Below are 22,769 nucleotides of genomic sequence, written 5' to 3' on the forward strand. Positions count from 1 at the left end.
TGGAGAAAAATGTCAGGTGTGATTTGTGATACAAGGGTTTCAGCTAGGATGAAAGGGAAAGTGTATAAAACAGTGGTGAGACCAGCCATGATGTGTTTTTCATTTAACTAAAAATATCAGCCTGCCTGTTTTGGGTATTTTAGATGCTATAAAACATTTTTCTGATGTCAGTGGGAAACACAATAAAATGGTGCCGGTTGTCCTTTAAATGTATTGTGTACAAACCTCATAGCACAGTAAGAACCCAATTCATTAACTGTCTTTCAAATGTGAAAAATATCCCTGATCAGTTAATAAATTTGTCTCAAGGAATATGGCGCTTACATACTATTTCGCAGATACTTGGTGGAGGAAATGGAAATAGAGTAAAATAACATATGCACTGTGATTCATCAAGATTGCGTCTGTTTTTAATAAGTTTTCATTGAAGGGGCAAAGTTAAAGAAATCAACATTTATTGAAAAATGGAATCACTTTCAACATTCAAAACATATTATTCCACAACGAAATATTCAAGCTCAATAATACCTACTTGTGTTAAATTCCGCCAAATCATAGATGGTTTGTCCTGACCGCGCGCTCAACAAACTCGCCACTGACGCCCTCGCCTTCACGCGCAAACAATACACGTATACCGTCGCCAAGCACACAGACATAGGCTACCTGCAGTTGAAATTTGCATACTCGGCACGGCAGCCAATCAGAAGCCTGCTTCTTTCTTCCTGACTTTCGCAAGCGTTATAAAGTCGTGCAATTGCATGTCATTTTCCAAAATGGATGCACAGAACCTCAGCCCAGAAGAAAGATTCAAAAGAAGCTAACAACATATGTGACGCTACAAAACGTAAATTTACATTAAACCGTGACTGTAAAGTGTACGTGAGACTTATGAAAGGGGCTGAGTGGCTCGTAGGAAGCAATGCAAACGTTGCATTGTGCAGCACAATGACAATCGACTACTGCAGCAAAATTGAGCCATGCACATTTACCGTAAATTAAGCAAGGTAGCATTTGTAGTAGGTACATTCTTGATTAAAAAAAAACTGTATACTTTGTGACAATGTTTTTTAATGTGATTAGTTGTCTCATTGTGCTTCAAGTTGTGAAAAATGGGGCAGGCAACTTTTCAGTTATCTGCCCTGTTGTCCGCTAACTTTTTGTCATGAGTTTCAGACACTGTTTTTACTATAATTTGGGCAGGTTCGGCGGGCCGGATTAAAAAGCCTAACGGGTCGTATGTGGCCCGCGGGCCGTAGTTTGCCCATGCCTGGGCTAAACCCTTTAAGGAAGATGTTACATGGTTTTTTGAGCCAAGTGAAAACCCACAATGGCCAGATGGCCTAGAGTTTTGTGACTCGTTGGTCTCAGTAAAGGCAGGTTCTATCCCTAAGATAGTTGTTAGTGTTACAGAACCCTACTAACCAGGACATTGGGTTGACAGTAAAGACTATTATTGGTACAGTGCAGTCAGTACGGTCTGTCTACCCAACTAACATATTTAAAAGAGACCTTCCTTTAGTGGTTTTCAATGAGGTCCATATCCAGGATACCACCATCCCTCTCATAGAGCAGTGGGACCCCCCAATTGACCTTTCTTATCTGGACGAAGATAAAACAAAGACCGTTCAGCAGATGTTGAGAGAGGAATCGGCATCATGTTCAAAATCTGACGACGACAAAGGGTGTGTGGAAAACCTACAAATGGACATTTTGTTAAAAGACACAGGGCCCGTCTGTACCAAAGCCACTGTACAGAGAGGTGAAAGACTATTTACAGGACTTGATAGCGCAGGGGTGGGTGGAAAAGTCCACTTCCTCCTACTCATCCCCTGTCGTCTGTGTCAGGAAAAAAGATGGTACACTGCATTTATGTATTGACGACAGAGAGCTGAATCGGAAAACACACCCTGACCGGCACCCCATCCCACGGGTACAGGACGTGGTGGACAGCCTCGGGGGTAACACCATCTTCTCGCTCCTGTACCAAGGCAAAGCATACCACCAGGGGTTCGTCTCCAAAGGGAGCCGACACTTGACCGCCTTCATGACTCCCTGTTGCCTTTATGAATGGATTCCAATCCCTTTTGGACTCATGAATGCACCAGCATCGTTTCAGCGGTGTATGGAACAATGTCTGGAGGGGTTACGGGATGAAATATGTGTCCCCTATCTTGATGACATTCTTGTTTTTCAGCGGGACATTTGACTACCACGTTGAGGATGTCAGGCGAGTGTTGCGACGTCTCAGAGAAAATGGAATAAAACTCAAATCCCAAAAGTGTGACCTCTTCAAGCCGGAAGGATCGGCAGGATTGTCTCTGCTGAGGGGAGCAGAATGGACCCGGCAGATACAGCAGCAGTGCGTGCCCTGAAAAACAGGCAGCCAGGTACTGTCGGTGAGTTTCGAGCCATTTTGGGACTATTAAGCTATTATAGGCAATACATTAAAGATTACACTTTAATGACAGAGGTGTTTTGTACAGAAAAACAGCAAACAGAACCCAACTACTGCTTCCTGAAAAACACAAGGTGACAGTGTTAAAAGAGCTGTGTGGTGAAATGGGCCACCATGGTGTCAAAAGGACTCTTTCCCTTGTAAGGGATCGTTTTTACTGGCCCTTTATACAAAAAGAAATAGAGGACTATGTACTGAGAGAGTGTGTGTGTCTAAAACACAAAAAGCCAAACCGTGAGACCCTAGCCCCTCTCACTAATATTGTGACTACTCAGCCTTTTGAACTTGTCTCTGTTGACTTTTTGCATCTTGACAAATGTAAGGGTGGTTATGAATACGTGCTTGTGCTAGTATACCATTTTACACGTTTTGCTCAAGTTTATGCTACAACGTCCAAATCTGGCAAAACACTATGCTTTAAAGTTTGGGTTCCCCCTTCGGATTGACCATGACCAGGGTGGCTAATTTGAAAATCAACCTTTTGCTCAACTGAAGGAATATTGTGGGTTTGCTTCTTCAAGGACAACTCCCTACAACACATAGCGAAATGGACAGGTTGAACAATTTAATCGAACACTGATCCAGACGTTAAAGACACTGACAGAGAAACAAAAGAGTAACTGGAAAGACTCAATAATCAAACTAGTTTATGCTTACAACTGTATCAAAAGTGAGGTGACAGGGTTTTCACCTTTTTACTTACTTTATGGACGTTCACCACGTTTACCAGTTGATGTGTTGTTTAGTTTGAATCCAGACTCTAACCAGGGTGACACCAACCAGAAGGACTATGTGAGGAAGTGGAAACAGGGTATGGAGGAAGTGTATGTGATCATGCAAGAAAATAACAACAAAGCTGCAGCCAGGAGTAAGAGACTATATGACAGTAAACTAAAGTATTCGACCCTGTTGCCCGGTGATCATGTTCTAGTTCGAAACTTAACCCCACGCGGAGGTCCAGGCAAACTGAGAAACCACTGGGAGGATGTTGTTCATACAGTGGTTCGTCAAGTCGGCAAAGACATTCCAGTTTATGAGCTGAAACCTGAGAGGGGAAGTGCAGATCTAGGATACTCCACCGCAATGTCGTGCTGCCATGTGATCATTTGCCATTAGAGACTTCACTACAGCTCCAGTCAAAGAAAAGTCCACTCGGCAACGATCGAACACGATGCCAGAGATGGATTCAGAAGAGGATGATGAGTATTATCCAGCGTTGCATCACCAGAGCAGTCGACCAGACTCGCCAGAACTGCGGCACGTGAGCTTCGTGGAGACAACCCATCATGATGACAATCAATCGGGGAATGAAATGCCGGGGACAGAGCCGCGAGCTGCGGAAGTTGACCAACCTCCAGAGGGCAACATTGGTCAGGAAAATGATCCACCTTTGATGGTGTGCCGATGCAGTGTCGATAAAGTTAAGTTTAACTTCATTTCATTTGTGGCAGATTATAGTTCAGCGAACGTCGCATTCAGTCAAATTCGGTCCTTGTACCTTGACTGACATTTATGGTTGAGTCTTCTCAGATCTCTCCATCTCATATCTCGTCCAACGACTTTGATCCTGCAAAAACAAAAAATATATTTTGAGATGTTAATCATGTTGTTTCTTTTTATTTATTAATTGTCATTTGTGGCACTTGGAAATACTGTTGCAAGTTTTTTTTTTCCATAACCGCCAATATCGGTTAATGGCTTGATCTGCTCTATTCAATGCAAAGAACTAAATGATCATTGTCCTTATTTCTGACAAGAATTCCAATAAAACATTTTCAAATTCTGAGATTAGAATTTCTGCCACTTTTATTCCTGTCTGGCTGTTTGGATCAATCTATATATTTTGAAAGCATGAAAGTATGCATCTGGGAAATTAAAAAAGGGTTGTGTCTGAAAAGGGGGCCAAAGTCTAAAATGGATGGGGCCAGATTTAACTAGATTGCCCAAGTATACAAAACTGATTGGAATAAACCAAAATACATTGATTGGAGCATGATATTTCTAAATTACAAATAAAAATCATCATTTGTCTAAAATCTATATTTCTAATATACAAACGATTTTAATTAAAGTAAAATAATGTATAAACAAACTATGTCTATTTTCTTAAGTTACTACACCAATAGATGCTGTGCTATTTTGATATGCTACGGTACAGAGATGTTTTTGCGTTTACAATAGAACATGCGTTTACAATGGCCCATGAACCATGGTGAAGATGGTGACAACAGTCTCGAAAATACGATTTTTGCGACCAATCTATGTCACCGTAGTTTCATCATTATCTGAACGAAATATGCTGCATGCTCTCGATGCTAGTGTGCCACGTTGTTGGCATAAGCCCGTGACATCGAATGCTACATGCAACGCACCAATTGTAGGCCTCGTGTTACTTATACGTATTTTTACATATAAATATGTTGTGGCGGGCATGCTCATTCCTCTACTGTCTTTTTGTCATTGTCTTACTTGCCTAAGGTTGTCCATGGTGTCCGAAGATGACAGTCCAGCTCTACTTCTTGTGGGACCATTTCATGTGACTGTATAGCCCAATCCGTGATCCACATTGCTTGCCACAGGCAGAGCAGGTGAAGGCATTTACTGGGGTTGTGGGTATGGCACTGGCATGATTCTCCTTTGACCTTTCCTGGTCCGTCGGTCACCTCGGTCTTCCTCAAGTTTCTGTATGCCTTGTTGGAGGAGCTGCCGCCAGATGGAGCGTTGAGCTGCAATGTCCTCCAGCTGGGTCAGTCGGGTTCAGGCCGCATTTTTTCATGGCAGTCCTCACCTGGTCTTTATAGCGTTTTTTGGGGCCTCCTGCCAGGCGACAGCCGAAATGGAGCTGGTAAGCACCTTACGTGGCAAGCGCTCTATTGGCATCCTGATCACATGGCCTAGCCAGCAAAGTTGGTGCTGAGTGACTGTAGCTTCCACATTGGTGCAGTTGGTTTTGCAGAGTATTTCAGTGTGGGGGACTCTGTCACTCCAGGATAGCCCAAGCATGCATTGTAGGCACTTGGTGTGGAAGGCCTCAAGTATCCTGAGGTGGCGACTGTACAGGGTCCATGCTTCGCAGCTGTAGAGGACGGTTGACACAACAACAGCCCGATAAACTGCAGTCTTGGCGTGGAGTTTGAGATCTTTGTTTTGAAAGACGCTCCTCCTAAGTCTGCCAAAAGAAGCTGATGCCTGTTTGATTACAGATGACAGATTACCTCAGTCTTTTCCACATTGACAGAGAGGCCCAGTCTGCCATAGGCATCTGCAGCAGCTGAGAGACTAGCTTGTAGTGCTTCTGGTGTGTGGGCCACAACTGCACAGTCATCGGCATATTTGAGTTCGATGACTTGCTGTGATCTTCCTTTCGTGACTGCCTGGAGCCTCCTGATGTTGAATAGATTTCCATCAAGCCGGAAATCTATGGTAACCCCACTGTTCTTCTCGATCCTCTCATGGAGCAACAGTGTCACACACAGGAGGAAGATGTTGAACAGGAGTGGTGTACACCAGTCTGCCACATTAGGGTCGCATACACTCACACAGTTTTTTTGGTCTGGAATGCCCCTGTGGGGACACTTTAGGAAATGTCATGAAACGTCTTTAAAACATGGTTTGAAGTCTATCAGGGCAATTTGCCTGTGGGGACCTCATTTTACAGTCTCTTAGAGCAATTTGCCTGTGGGGACCTCATTTTAGGTCCCAATGGGTACACGAGTCCCCACCGGGCACATGCAGTCAGGTTGATATCCCCACCGAGGCGCACAAACGAGAACACACCCACACACACATTCCATGTAGAAACACGAATATGCGCCCAGACAATCAAGAAAATCTGCTTTTCAGATTTGAATATAAATTTGTCATGACATTGTCTGGTTAGGCACACACTGTTTTGACTCTTATTTTATCTTTCAAGCTCATCATCATAATTTAAAAAATTCCGCACCTCGCCTGTTCAGGATCTTTCATAAAACATCAAAAACGTCAGTGTGAGCGACCTGGAATCTATGTGGGCGAAATGACTATCTAAGTGGGAGACAATTTGATAATTACAAATAGTTTGGTGACTTTTATTATAGAGATGAAATCCACAGCCCCCTCTTTTGTATCCGAAACTCTGACCACAAATCACTTCTCTGTCCTAATGGAATGAACATAAGGAGAAACGTCATGGCTGGTTGTATGAAAAGGCATCGGAAAAGAAAAAGAATTTATCACTTTTCGATTTATCATTATTTATATTTTCTTACCTAAACATGCTTTGTCAAAAATGTCAACACTTGGCTTGTACTCTAAGGGTGTTGCAAGTTGGCTTCATATCAGACTGATCTGAAAAATGTTACACACTCCAATGCCAGCCAGTCAACGTAGCCATACTTGGAGATTTGTCTTCAGTTATTTTCCCACCTAATTATTAGCAGTTGTTAGTTTCATCTTTCTTTTCCAATCACTCGACGTGGAACTTGTCAACCTTCGAGAGAGTGTGTGAGTAACATTAGTTGACAATCGATGAAAAGGTTTCTTCAGTCGTCATCTGTACTTCTTTGAAGTTGTGGGATGTTTCGATTCTCATCCAAAAAGCGTCGTCAGCGAACTAAATTTGTGCTGGTAGCTCTGGCCCTCTCTATATAGGCTGCCAAATGAAAAACAAAGTAATGTAGTTTATTCGATTCATTGTAAAAATGAAGACTGTAAAGAGCAATACATTGGGGAGACTAAACAAATTCTCAAAAAAAGACTATCAACATCGCAGGGATAATACTAGTGGGCCTCAATCTGCAGAACATATGCACCATTAAGCTAGCAACCACTCATTTGACGACAGTAAGGTTAAAATCTTAGCAAGAGAAAATAGATGGTTTAAAAAGGTTTAAAGTTTTTTTTGTAATACAGTAAAACCCTTCACTAAATCGCCACGGGGGTTTGAGGTTTAATTTGGATCGTGCTTCCAACAGATGTCTTAGATATTTCCCACTTGTGCTTAGTCATGCTGGTTATGCTGATGAGGTGATACCAGAGGGCATCGGGCAATCAGCGCGAGTCATAACTATAATCAGACAATACACATGAGTTGAACAGATCAGCTTCATGGAGTAGTCCACTGCCCCCCTACCCCCCAAACTCAGAGCTGGGACCTTTCAAAGCAGAGGTCTAGCAGCGCCACCTATGTCCATTAGGGATAGATATAGGGTCAGAGCTACCAGCACAAATGTATTGAGCCGACGACGCTTTTTGGATGAGAAGTGAAACGTCTGACACCTTATAAGTACAGATGACGGCTGAAGAAACCTTTTCATCAATGGACCACTCCTGTACGACTGAGAGCTTCCACAGACGTATTAACTGACAATGTACCAATATCGGTGTCTAAATCCAGAAGGAAAAGCATTACACCCCGCACATACTAATATTTACTGTAGGATCACTTTCACTCAATAATTGAGCATTTCATTTGTGTAATAATCACAACTCACATTTCATCAATCAGAAAATAAGCATAAAAACATGCTCGAAGTGCCATGGAATTTGGGGGTGACAGACATGAATATGCTGCACAATATTAGAAACTATTTGTCATCTTTGTGAATTAGGAAAAGTGTTATCAGTATGGGAGAGAATAACTCATTTCAAGTGCAATTAATTATTTAATTCATCTTCTGAACTGCTTATTCGCGGTGGATGCAGGAGCCCATCCGACAAAAGAGGGGGCTGTGGATTTCATCTCTATAATAAAAGTCACCAAACTATTTGTAATTATCAAATTGTCTCCCACTTAGATAGTTATTTCGCCCACATAGATTCCAGGTCGCTCACACTGACGTTGTTTTTGATGTTTTATGAAAGATCCTGGACAGGCGAGGTGCGGAAATTTTTAAATTATGATGATGAGCTTGAAAGATAAAATAAGAGTCAAAACAGTGTGTGCCTAACCAGACAATGTCCTGACAAATTTATATTCAAATCTGAAAAGCAGATTTTCTTGATTGTCTGGGCGTATATTCGTGTTTCTACATGGAATGTGTGTGTTGGTGTGTTCTCGTTTGTGCGCCTCGGTGGGGATATCAACCTGACTGCATATGCCCGGTGGGGACTCGTGTACCCATGAGGACCTAAAATGAGGTCCCCACGGGCAATTGCTCTAAGAGACTGCAAAATGAGGTCCCCACAGGCAAATTGCCCTGATAGACTTCAAACAATGTTTTAAAGACGTTTCATGACATTTCCTAAAGTGTCCCCACAGGGGCATTCCAGACCAAAAAACTGTGTGAGTGTATGCGACCCTAATGTGGCAGACTGGTGTACACCACTCCTGTTCAACATCTTCCTCCTGTGTGTGACACTGTTGCTCCATGAGAGGATCGAGAAGAACAGTGGGGTTACCATAGATTTCCGGCTTGATGGAAATCTATTCAACATCAGGAGGCTCCAGGCAGTCACGAAAGGAAGATAACATCAAGTCATCGAACTCAAATATGCAGATGACTGTGCAGTTGTGGCCCACACACCAGAAGCACTACAAGCTAGTCTCTCAGCTGCTGCAGATGCCTATGGCAGACTGGGCCTCTCTGTCAATGTGGAAAAGACTGAGGTAATCTGTCATCTGTAATCAAACAGGCATCAGCTTCTTTTGGCAGACTTAGGAGGAGCGTCTTTCAAAACAAAGATCTCAAACTCCACGCCAAGACTGCAGTTTATCGGGCTGTTGTTGTGTCAACCGTCCTCTACAGCTGCGAAGCATGCACCCTGTACAGTCGCCACCTCAGGATACTTAAGGCCTTCCACACCAAGTGCCTACAATGCATCCTTGGGCTATCCTGGAGTGACAGAGTCCCCCACACTGAAATACTCTGCAAAATCAACTGCACCAATGTGGAAGCTACAGTCACCCAGCACCAACTTTGCTGGCTAGGCCATGTGATCAGGATGCCAGAAGAGCGCTTGCCACGTAAGGTGCTTACCAGCTCCATTTCGGCCGTCGTCTGGCAGGAGGCCCCAAAAAATGCTATAAAGACCAGGTGAGGACTGCCATGAAAAAATGCGGCCTGAACCCGACTGACCCAGCTAGAGGACATTGCAGCTCAACGCTCCATCTGGGGGCAGCTCCTCCAACAAGGCATACAGAAACTTGACGAAGACCGAGGTGACCGACGGACCAGGAAAGGTCAAAGGAGAATCATGCCAGTGCCATACCCACAACCCCAGTAAATGCCTTCACCTGCTCTGCCTGTGGCAAGCAGTGTGGATCACGGATTGGGCTATACAGTCACATGAAATGGTCCCACAAGAAGTAGAGCTGGACTGTCATCATCGGACACCATGGACAACCTTCGGCAAGTAAGACAATGACAAAAAGACAGTAGAGGAATGAGCATGCCCGCCACAACATATTTATATGTAAAAATACGTATTAGTAACACGAGGCCTACAATTGGTGCGTTGCATGTAGCATTCGATGTCACGGGCTTATGCCAACAACGTGGCACACAAGCATCGAGAGCATGCAGCATATTTCGTTCAGATAATGATGAAACTATGGTGACATAGATTGGTCTCAAAAATCGTATTTTCGAGACTGTTGTCACCATCTTCACCATGGTTCATGGGCCATTGTAAACGCATGTTCTATTGTAAACGCAAAAACATCTCTGTACCGTAGGATATCAAAATAGCACAGCATCTATTGGTGTAGTAACTTAAGAAAATAGACAGTTTGTTTATACATTATTCTACTTTAATTAAAATCGTTTGTATATTAGAAATATAGATTTTAGACAAATGATGATTTTTATTTGGAATTTAGAAATATCATGCTCCAATCAATGTATTTTGGTTTATTCCAATCAGTTTTGTATACTTGGGCAATCTAGTTAAATCTGGCCCCATCCATTTTAGACTTTAGCCCACTTTTCAGACACAACCCTTTTTTAATTTCCCAGATGCATACTTTCATGCGTTCAAAATATATAGATTGATCCAAACAGCCAGACAGGAATAAAAGTGGCAGAAATTCTAATCTCAGAATTTGAAAATGTTTTATTGGAATTCTTGTCAGAAATAAGGACAATGATCATTTAGTTCTTTGCATTGAATAGAGCAGATCAAGCCATTAACCGATATTGGCGGTTATGGAAAAAAAAAACATTCTTCTAAAACAACAAAATCCTTCATTAAACCGGTCTGGTGGGGTGAGGTTCAATTTGGATCGTTCATACAATAGCCTGCTTAGGCAAAACAGGTTAGGCAACATTCGTAATGCTGATGAGGTGATACCGGTGGGGGAAATAGGCCAGTGGTTAGTCAGGAATGTAGGAACAATCAGTGGGGCCACAGGGAGTGGTCCTCTGCTCCCCCCAACCTGAGAGTAGGGACCTATCATAGCTGTGTCCGGCGCCGCCATGTCTGGACATTAGGGATATATAAATACGATACGACCAGTCAGACTTTAGTTCGCTGACGAAGCCTCTTGGATAGGAGGCGAAACGTCCGAAACCTTCAAATTTGTACAGATGACGGCTGAAGAAACCTTCTCATCGATGAATGTGTTTGTAAAATTTCTCCCTAAATTGAAAATACATAGTATTAAGGCAGATTTCCAATAATTGGAAGATGTGGTCCGGTTTAAGTTTGGTTCTTTCATGCAGAGAAACGTCCGCCAGCAGTCTCGTCCTCACCACTGAGACTGCTGCTGGGGTTGGGACAGATGTAAAGAGAGAAGTCGTAAGATGCCAATGTTTCCTCAGGTTCCAATATGAGGTCTTTGATCCTCTCTACAAACCCCGTGGTGTTCTCTACGTGATATTCTGTGTTGCCAACCAACTGAGCTAAGATAGTTTTAAATATTTGACAACATTGTATGTAGAGGAGTCAATGCTACAAACAATGGGTCTGAGGCGGAACCATTCTTTATATATTTTTGGCAGGCCATAGATGCATGGCGTGCCACCAAGAACAGTCACTTTTGGTCACCATGTGTAATGGTGAGGCCCACGGGCTGTTGGAATGCCTCACCATGCCCAAGCGCTGCATCGTCGCGAACTCCCATTTCGCCATTGCCAATTTTGTCGCGTTGAGGCGACGAGCACGGGCAAAGACTGGCGGGCTGTCCGTGGGGAAGAAATGTTCTGCCCCGTGTTTAGTATCGGAATTGGAAAAGGCGGGGGTAGTTAACGATGGGAAATCAGTCAGCAGACGTTCGTAAACGTTACCTGACGTTAAATAATATGCGCGTGTTAATGCAGCTCGGAGCATTAACACACGCCTCACACGGGAAAGTCGCGAACGATCTGGCGTCAATCAAACGACGGTTAGCAATGTCCACAAGTAGTCCGTGAGCACACAGAAAATCGGCGCAAAATGTCGGGACTGCGATCAAGGCAAAAATAAAGTTCCACTTGAATTCCTGTCCGTGGAAGCGCGCAGTCACCGACCTGGAGCCAAAGTTGGCGATGGGCGACCCGTTAGCTGTGCACAGGGGAGGCCCGCACCCACCTGCCGTCTTGTCCACGGCGGGAGGCCGTTAGCAGGCTTACTTGTGCCCCGCTGTTCACAAGAAAATGTCTTCCTGACAAGGAGTTTGTAATGAAAAGCAGCTCACTTTCGTTGCCGGCGCCCACGGCTGCTACTGGGTGCCGGCGTTCGGAGTTTCCGTGAGCCTCGTGGTGGCAGGGGGGTACGCAGCGTCGAGCCTGGGCGCCAAACCGATGATGGAAAAAACAGGTGGTCTTCCCGCGTCACTTCTCCGAAACCACTCCTGATACCACTCGATGCTCGATGCCCCTTCATCGAGTGGTTCGGCCATCACGCTTTGCATGACGAAGCGCCATGTTGCCAGAAGCGCTCGATCCGCTTCTTCAGCCAAACCTTGATAGCCGCCGGTGGCTAAGCACATTGAGTTAGCTAGCACGATGCGCGCTGATGCTGGTCGCTGACAGAGGAATATATGGGGGAAAAGGAATTCGGCCTCATCCGAAATTAAGAGCGACAGCATATTGTCCATGAGATCCACTTCTGACCCTCGCCGAGTCCGGGAAGGGAAATAAAACTGTCTGCTCTGTCAGAGGCCGATAACGTGAACCGTCGGAGCAGCAGGTGTTTGAGCGCCGCACATTTCTCGCTCTGTGGAGGCGCGCGTAAGAGCGGCAGCACACGACGAGTAGTCTGCTCGATGAGAGACGCCACGACCAGGTAATATTTCGGCTCATCAGTCGTGATGCCTCGTAGGTGGAAAAGTGCTGGAACCACAAAGCCGGATCGCTGTGCCAGAACTCGGGCAGCTTCGCGGCGTATGCGGGACGACATGGCCATAGAAGACACCTCTTCGTCTGTTGCCATGAATATTTCCAACATCGGGATCACCGGTGTAGCCGTTGAGGAAGAAGCACACACGACTGAGACGTGTTTATTCCAACGACTAACAAGTTGATCTAACTCAAACAGAAAATGCAATGAAATATATGTAACATGCACCCGCCCCCTCCTGTGCACCTGCTGGGTGAAATACCTGGTCCTAGTGCCCAACACAGTATAACTTTATTGTCGTATGTGCTGAATGTGCAACATTCAGCAAAGATAAAATGTCTTCCCTCTCAACCAGACAAACGACGGTAAGAACCACTACAGCTTCCAGTGCTGCCAAAGAACAGTTAACATAGAATCACCATATAATACAACACATCACAAAAGATACAGAGTTGACAAATCTGGACATAGTCCGACTTGCTTCATACTTTTCGTTGTGCGGTTTTGACAAATAGCTGCAATTTTATTTTACTTGCCCCTTTTGATACCTCACTATAATTATATGATTTCAGTGCAAAGTATATCCACAGACTTAACTCCAATTGATTCATCTATCAACCATATGTGTTATATGTCCTCTAAACATCACGCCATGTACTCGAGAATGCCCAACCGATTGTCCTAACATTGACCATATTTCTCAAATAGTAGCCAAATATGTTGATGAAACTGATGAATGCTTATAATGCTTATCGATAAAAAGGTTTCTTCAGCCGTCATCTGTACTGTGTCGGACGTTTCGCCAATTAAGTTCGTAAGTTGAGGTCTCACTTTAGTGGTACCTCGGTTCTTGACCACAATTCGTTCCAGGACCCTCTTCGAAAAGCGATTTTTTTCAAATACCGAAACCACCTCTTTGCTCCTGTCACTTGCGAGTTGACAGCGGGGGGAGTCGGGGGGGGGGGGGGGGCGCTGCCTCTCCCGGCCGTTCTCCACCGGCTGTCAATTCTCTAATCACGGACACGGGGCATTTATACGGTTCGCGATCACCTCGCCAATGCCACATGATTGACTCAATTCGCCACCATACCTGGACTCTTCCTTTGATGCGCGAGTGTATCCAGTGCAAGGAATTTCCCTGCGTCCTGTAAATTTATGTCATCTTCCGGGATTGCGTCATTTTGCACCCTCGTGTGCCATTTGCTTTTTGGTATAGTAAGCGGGTAACAAATCACTACGGGCCACGTTGACTCCACTTTCTCAGCGGGTTTCAAAACTCTGAAGTACACTTTTGAGTCAGGGTGTAGTCCGAAGCGTGCTTCTGATTGGCTGCCGGTGCCGAGTATGCAAATTGCCTTAAAACTACACACAACATACATTATTATATGTATAATAAATGTGCATTCATTGTTTGTGCGTGTGAAAGCGCATCATGACTGAGGACTGGCGCGGCTTGCGCCCTTTGTTCTTTGTGTTCGAATAAACATCTCGAAGTGGGCCCTTTTTTTCCTGAGTAAGAGTTAACAGAAGGAATTGTGAGTTGGAAAATTGGAAATGGGTGCAATTTTTTTCCAAAAAGACTCCAATTCATCGGGATGTTGAATTTATGTCTAAAAAGTTCCCAGGAAGTGAACTTTATTGTAAGAAGTGGATGGAACATGATGAATTTACTGGTGCTTTGCAAGTTCAGCCATTGAAAGAGATTATGTTTCGTTTGAAGTTTCAAGAGGCATCTGCGGTTGGCAAACCTCTTAGAAAGATATGTGCTGAAATATTTGCTTGTGATGCTTGGCTGGCACAAGCAAGGATCAGAGAACAGGAACTTGAGGTGAAACGGATTAAGAAAGAGGAGAAAGTAATGGTCGCGATGTCTTCCAAAGTGAGCTTTGACAACACAAACCGTCGCTTAATCTGTTGCACGTCCCAATGACAAGATGGCGTTTGGGGCAGATCAGCAACCATTTTTTCAAACTGCAGAGCATCCCCATGGGAGACCAAGGGGAGGGGCTGTGGGTTGCCCCAATCGAGCGCCTCAGATCAGCCCCCACCCCTCCTCCTCCTCCTCCCCCTTCCCCTCCTACCCCTCCTTCGCTGCCCTCAAGAAGAGAGAGGAAGTCAATTGCTCCACCCCAAGGGAGCGGGTGGCCAACCCTGTGATGACTCCAACTGGGACTTGGGCAGACCATGGAACGCTCATGGAGGAATACGAGAAATACAACCTGATTTTGCAGATCAGATTGCTGGTGATGGTGATTGTGTTTCTTCGCGTACAAGGAGCAAAGCAAATTGTTCTGAACAATTGAATCCGCTTGAAGAATTGAATGAAATTAAAATGAATAATGAATGCGACTGTGAAGCTTTTGCACTTGTTCAAGTGGCTAATCCTAATTCTTCAAGCCTACAGGACCAAACAATCTTGGTTTATCGGCCTTGGTGTGACAGTGATGTCGCCGAAGCATGCAGAGGGTTAGGTGATTTTGTTGAGAATGCGGAAAGTTGGACTGAGAATTTTGAGGAATTGTGTGCTTCTTACCAGTTGAATGGACAAGAAACGCTGAAGGTTCTCAGGAGATGCCTGGGACACGATTGGAATCGGATGAAAGGTGACTACACTGGTAAAACGTCAACGGGAACAAACATGACGTATGAGGAGGTGACAGCCCAACGGAGATTGGTTTGTGAGAACATTATGGAAAACATCGCCAAACGTTGGCATGATTCAAAATTGTAGACAGTTAAGTGGAGAAGATGTTAATATTTTCAGAGGACGCTTTGGAAATGTTTTTCGGAACCACTGCTGTATTCCTGAATCTGCTGATGAGAATTCCATATATGTCAACCAATTCAAGCAAACATTTCTCCAGAATTTGACGCCGGAAATTGGGGATTTCATTCGGAAACATTATGTCCAACACAGGACTGGAAGGTTGGTTGATTTCATGGAGTGGGCAATAGACGCCCAAGAAGTGGTGAGAAAAAAGTGGGGAAATGGTGTAAAGTCGCCGATGGAACATGTGATGGCATCTACCATGGGTGACATAATGGAGAACGTGTTGTACCAAGATCAGGTGAAGAGACGGATGCCGCCCAGTGATCGATGCTACAGTTGTGGCAGTGTAGGGCATATTGCTCGCCACTGCAAAAGGAAATATACACGCAAAGGAAACATGGGAAACCTTACAGACCTCCACCATATAATACACGATATGTGATGATCACATGTAAAAAAAAAAAAAAAAAAAAACTGGACACTTGTAAATATGGGTTGTTGCAATATATCTAAATGCATTTCTTGATTCTGCACTATGTACAGTCTTGTTTATAGAACGGTTTTTGCACATCTACATTTGCACAGTATACAGTTGACATTTTTATTTTGTTATGCTTAGAATATCTTGTTTTCTATCCTTTCACTCCCACCCCAACCCCATCCCTCTTCAATTGCTGCTGTGGACTGCAAATTTCCCCATTGCGGGACGAATAAAGGTATTCTGATTCTGATTCTGATTCTGATATGGAGGAGGACAAAAAACAAAACATTCAGATTGACGCGCGGAACCCCATTTCGACACTGATGACAACAGTCACAACAGTGGGAAATGGGGATCAATGAAACCAGTTGAAATCTTGGATTTGACTTTGCCGGAAAACGAAAAACATTATTATTGGCTAAAAATTGGGAAAAAGGATGTCAAATTTCATTGCGATAGTGGTGCATGCAGATCAGTGTTAAGAGACGCCATTCCAGGTGTCACTCCGAGTCGACAACAAATTTCTGTGGTATTTGCAGATGGGAAAGTGACATTGTTACCTATTTCTAAACCAATAAAAATTTTAGATGAGGGACTAACTCCATACAAGGTCACGATGGTCTTGAGTGGAGATTGTCCTGTAAATTTGTTGGGGAGAGACCTGTTACAACAATTACAAATAGCTTTAATACCAACAGAAGAAGGGTACAAACCCAGAAAAGTGAACTTTCTGGAGTCCTTCGTAGTTGACGTTATGGGAGACCCAGTAAAGGTTGATTCATTAGAATCATGACTAATGGCTACTCTAGTGGCTGAGGACCTTCCGGACGTCCCTGCCACTCTTTGGCCATTGGGAAAAACAGATGTAGGCTGACTTAAAACAGCAAAACCAGTTGAAGTATTGCCTAAAACGACTTATCGACCAAGACTTAAACAGGATGCTTATTGGCATCACTCCTGTAATACGTGATATGGTGAAGGCTGGTATTTTGACTGAAGACCTAACTTGTGAATGTAATACACCGATATTATTTCCTGTTAAAAAAGTGGAATCTGGAGTGTGGAGAATGGTGCATGATTTGCGACAGATAAATAAATCCATACAATCACGTGCTCCGTGTGTGCCAGACCCACACACTTTATTGAACAGTTTAAAACCTGACAAAAAAATGGTTTACAGTAATTGATTTGAGCAATGCCTTTTTCTCCATTCTGTTACACAAAAATTCATGTCATTGGTTCGGATTTACATTTAATGTGAAAAAATATACATATACAAGATTGCCACAAGGGTTTACAGACAGCCCCACAATTTTTTCAAAGGAAATGTCTTCGTGTATTGCTGATTTTAAACATCCTGAGTCTTCTCAGATTCTTTTGTACGTTGACGACATCTTAATTGCTTCACCGACTGAAGACGAGAACAAGGCTGTATCAATAGCTTTGTTCCAATATTTAGCGAATACAGGTAACAAAGCTTTGTTGGATAAGTTACAGTTTTGCCAAAAAGAAGTTGTTTTTCTAGGACATCTTTTGTCAAGAAAGGGAAGAGAGTTGACAACTAAAAGAAAACAAGCAATTTTGCAGGTTCCCTGACCTAAGACGAAAAAACAGACGATGACGTTTTTGGGTCTGTGCAATTATTGCAGAACTTGGATTCCGCATTATGCACAAGTTACTCAACCATTATTGACACTTATATACCAAGACAAAATGGCACTGAAAGACTCTATTCAGTGGACTGAAGAGGGCAGTAAAGCATTTACAGAATTAAAAAAATGATAGCACACACTAGTGTTTTAGCTTTATCTGACTATGACAAACCTTTTGTTCAAACAGTTGACTGCAAAGACAAATACATGACTTCAGTCTTGTTACAAAAGCAGAGACCAGTTGCGTTTTATTCTAAAAGACTGGATCCAGTGGCTGCAGCTCTTCCAGCATGGTATGAGCCATGGTAGGTCACATGTATCAACAGTCGGCATGGTGTTTATAGCAGGGAAAGTATTCCATTTAAGCAGAGGTTTCAACTCATATGCAAAAAACTTTTGTCTGAGTTGTTTGATATGCTGTAAACACAATCCACAAGGTAACATGCGACCAAAAAGAAGAAAATTTCCACAGGGGTCACACCCCTTTGAAGTGGTCCACATGGATTTCATTGAACTAAGCACAAGTAATTCTTATAAATACTGTTTGGTGTTAATTGATTCATTCACCAAATGGGTGGAAATTGTGCCTTCAAAGAAATCCGATGCATTATCCGTTGCAAAAGCATTATGAAACCGTATTATTCCAGAACATGGCATACCAAGAATAATTTGGAGTGATAATGGGCCACATTTTGTTAATGACGTGATAACCAAAATTTCAGAACATTTAGGTATTAAATTAAAGAACCACTGTGCATATCATCCACAGAGTGCAGGATTAGTTGAAAGAACGAATGATATGATAAAAAAAATCGACTCAGAAAAACTATGGAGGCAACAGGCAAACCATGGCCTGAATGTCTGTTTTTGGTTAAACTATATATGAAAATAACACCCACTAATAATGGCTTAACGCCTTTTGAGATCTTGCATGGCAGACCTTTCATCGTCCCATTATGGGAAGGTGTTCCCTGGCAAGAAAATGAATCAGATCCAGGCGCTTTGTTGGCAAAATGATTGTGTGAAATGTTTACAATAAAAGAGGTCCAGTCAGCATGTGTACTGCCGCAGTCCTTTGTTCCCTCCACAGGAACAGAGGCTGCTGCGCCTCGGAGACGAGGTGCTGATCAAAGCGATCAAGAGGAAGTCCTGGTCTGCACCAAAGTGGGAGGGGCCATTCCCTGTGCTGATAACAACGGCAACTGCCATCAAGATCGCAGAAAGAGCTACCTGGGTGCGTCAAAGCCATTGCAAAATCGTTCACCAACCAGATCCTAAGCAGGTGGAAGAGAGACGGAGCCAAACTACTCAATAGCCATGGGTTTGGTCCACATCATCTTGCTGTTTGAACGAGTGGAGGCAATCCAGATGACGCACGTAAAGCCTCCCATTCCATCAGTCTGCGAAGCTCCACCCTTACACCCAACGACGGGAGAAAAGTGCCCAAGCATGGCACATCCTGTAGCCTGCTTTCCACTAGAAGCTGCAGGAATTGTGTCATTTCTCCTTAGCGTCCTCGTGAACGAAGCACGACAAGATGGAAGCAATTATCCTCAAGAGTTTTGGTACGCTCGCATCAGGTCCGGGAAGGCTTGGACCACTGGTTGGGATTCCGTTGTGGTCCGTTCTAAGCCTAACACAGAATGGGTTCGAAATAGCTGCGCCCAAGAAGCAAAACGAATCGTCGTCAAGATAGCTCGAGGGAACTGGTTAGGAACAGCAAATGGAACTGGTACAATGACTGATATCCAACTTGCTATCATAACTCATGATGTTGCAGGATGCATGGACTTGAGACTCTGTCCTGATTCTTGTGAACATCACACTGGTTTTCCCGTAACTATATGCATCATGTCATCTTTGACATCACCAGTCGTGACATCGCCGTTCCAAGATAAACCGCACATCAGACTGACAGCCTATGTTGAAATACCTGCCAAAAAAGCCAAAAATTCAGGTGTCATGGACGCATTATATCAACCGTTTGCAGGAGAAAAACATGACTGGAATCCGTTGTTATCAAACACGTGGTATCGTTATGCTACACTAATTGCTAAACAAAATAGGAAAAATAATTGCTTCGTTTGTTCCTATATGCCACATTCGGTGATGCGGCAACGCGTGCATTCAAAGGTATTTGGAGATAAAATGGCTCGAGCTGCGTATATGTTAATAGCTACCGTTAAACACCAATGTCACCATTTTACCCGTATCTTCACATCTTTGGTGGTTATGCGGTTGGAAAGTATATTCTTTTATTCCTACGCGAGCCTACGGTTTGTGCGCACCTGTTACTGTAACTGACAATACTTTCATTGTTGCCAGTCCTCCAGCGCACCATCATGTGAAAAGAAGAGTGTCGTTTAAGCCCCATGATTCGATCTGGGGAACTGATGTTCCAGAACAATTCAAACGCCATAGCACGGGTAGTAAGGTAATGTTAGCTCTTTTTCCACAAATTGGAGTGGCTAAAAACATGCTACGAATTGAAACAATTGACTACAGGTTTCAAGTGTTTGTAAATGCCAGTTTGGAAGTAGATGAAATGCAAAACACTGAAATTGCAGCAATTAGACAAATGGTGCTGCAAAATAGAATGGTTTTGGACCTTTTGACAGCCCCACAAGGGGGCGTCTGTGCTATGGCGGGTGACACTTGTTGTACGTACATACCCGAAGAAGCGAATTCCATAAACATGACTGATGCTTTGTCTGTTGTCAGGGATCTCAGAGATGCCATGGCCAAAGATCACCGGCCTGATCACCCGTGGATCTTTGACGGGATCTTTGGGGGCCCTTGGTATAAGACTTTGCTCAGAGTGTTTATCCTTTTCGCAATTGTGATTGTACTTATTTTCTTAGTCATTGGTTGTATTATTCCATGCTTAAGAGCAATGCTAATGAATATGATAACTAATTCTCAGGTGAATTACGCAAAGGTTTTGTATCAACAAATGCATGAAGGGGACCCTGTGTTGTAGCTAGGAATAGTACACCATGGCCAGAGTGTGGTTGCTCCAACAAACAAAAGCAAAAAAAGAAACGGAGAGCCGAGAAGGAGTTTTCCTCATTAAAATTTAAAACCCTCACAAATGGAGAGGTTGTATATCACAGCAGCAAAGTTGTGATAGAGGTTTTTCGCCTTCTCCATGGTGTTAGTTAGATTAGGTTAGATAATATTAGATAATTTTAGATAGATTACATTAGATTAGATTAGATTAGATTAGATTAGATTAGATTAGATTAGATTAGATTAGATGAGTAAAGTAAAAATAAAGAATGGTTCCCTGTGCATTTAGTATGACGTGCATGCATGAAAACTGTTTTGGAAATGTATGAACTGATGTTTAAATGTGCAACAGGAGGGAATGATAAAGTGCTTATGCACATTAGTAAACATATTACGTTATTTCATGCTTAGATTAGTAAACATATTATGTTATTTCATGTTTATCTTAGTACATATTATGATTATTCCACATTTAATTTAGTTACATAGCATTATCAAGCTTATTAGTTCAATAGTCTTTGCAAAGAGGCAACAACTCCAATTTCAGTCTAAGGTCCTCCCAACACTGAGTTGTTCGTAGCCGATTGGACGGAAGATCGACTTGTCCGCAACTGATTGGTCAACAGACTGTCGCGGTGTTCTTTTAAACTAAGCCTGAAGAGGCAGGCGTTGGTTCTTCTTTTGTCCAGCTCCAACGAGAGATGTTTCTCTCGATTGTTGCTGAATACTCAGGCACACTGCAAGAATCCAAACTAAACTAATCCTACTGGACCCTCCGCACCCTGCCCACCACCTTTTCCAGCTACTCCCCTCAGGCAGGCGCTATCGATCCATGCGCACCAAATCCAGCAGACATTTAAACAGCTTCTTCCCCCAAGCCATTAACTCTTTGAACTCTTTCAACAGTAGCCAAAATGGAACTGTATAGTGCCACTTAGCAGTTTTTTTTTTTTTTACAACGATACTAGTGCAGCGTGTTCTACCGGAAACAAATTCCTTGTGTGTCCTACATACTTGGCAATAAAGGTGATTCTGATTCTGATTCTGATTCTGATATTTTTCAACATACAGTATATGTTTTTGTTGTTTTGTGTTTAATTATGTTTTTGAAAGGAAACAAAACATTTTGTCTCAAAATAGGCTTTCTTCAACTCAATTAGGCTATCTTTCCAATAATAACCTAACAAAATTCTTAGGTATTATTGGAGCTTTTTTATTTTCTATTTTTGCCATTCCAAGTTAAGGTTTAAGGTTTATTTTCATTATTTAAATGATGTCATTACATGCTGATTTTTATAACGTCCAATACAATTGGGATACAATACGTACATCTTCAGACAAAATCTGGGCTAGCAATCCCCCCCCCCCCCCCCACACACACACAAGTCCTGGGGGTGGCCACAGACTGGCAAGGCCACCCTTCGGGTGACTCTGACCCCCCGCCTCCCATCCCACCCCAAACTGCTCCACAGGATGGATAGGATCTCCGAGCTGCGCCCCTGTTGTGTAATGTCTCAATAATTCCCTTAGATGGCAGCAGAAGTGAGACAGTTAAAGCAACAATTTAAAAAGTAACATCCATATTTTGAAAAGGCGGTCGGAGCAAAGTGAGCATTTTTTGCTTTGTTTGTCCTTTTTTAAAATGCCACTTATTTGAAGAATGTGTTAATTTTGTGGATGTTTTGGTTGCTATTTTACTTTTTGATTTGTGCCATGTTTCGTTTTTTTTTGCTCTTCAGAATTAAAGTACATTTTGATGCAATTTTCCTTGATTGTTTGAGGTAAATTCACGTAAATTGTGATGGAAATTTGCATACATTTTTAGTGAAGAAGTTTGGGGCCAAGCCAGATAAGGTCAAGTCTGTTATAGCATCGGCGGCGTGCAGAGCATGAATGCTACCGAGGGTAACCCCATGCTGAAGATTCCCCTTCAAAATAAATCGGAAGCTTTCTACATACAGGTAAGATCCGACTTACGACTGAGTTCGTTCCAACCCAAAGGTCGTAAGTCGAAATGGTCGTAAGTCGAAATCCATAAAAAATGTTGAATAGAGAAATAGAGACTCGGAGGCTCAATGACACACAACCCCCCGCGCCCCAATCTGGTGCCATCACACGGTTGATTGCTGTGTGAGAGTGAGATGATGGGTGCCTGGCCAAAAT

The 22,769-nt window shown here is 43.2% G+C and overlaps 1 long non-coding RNA gene across 1 annotated transcript in view; it reads left to right on the forward strand.

Moving 5' to 3' along the window:
• LOC148896291 (uncharacterized) overlaps positions 1-21,626 on the forward strand; it is a 61,216-nt gene extending 39,590 nt beyond the window's left edge. The window contains exons 4-5 of the long non-coding RNA XR_016115224.1: positions 2,195-2,396; positions 16,181-21,626. This is a non-coding gene — a long non-coding RNA (uncharacterized LOC148896291). The remainder of the gene's footprint in view (positions 1-2,194; positions 2,397-16,180) is intronic.
• The last annotated feature ends 1,143 nt before the right edge of the window (positions 21,627-22,769 follow it).

This window comes from Hippocampus bargibanti, linkage group LG06, assembly GCF_051943395.1.
Source record: "Hippocampus bargibanti isolate YZ-2025 linkage group LG06, ASM5194339v1, whole genome shotgun sequence".
Taxonomy (NCBI): Eukaryota; Metazoa; Chordata; class Actinopteri; order Syngnathiformes; family Syngnathidae; genus Hippocampus; species Hippocampus bargibanti.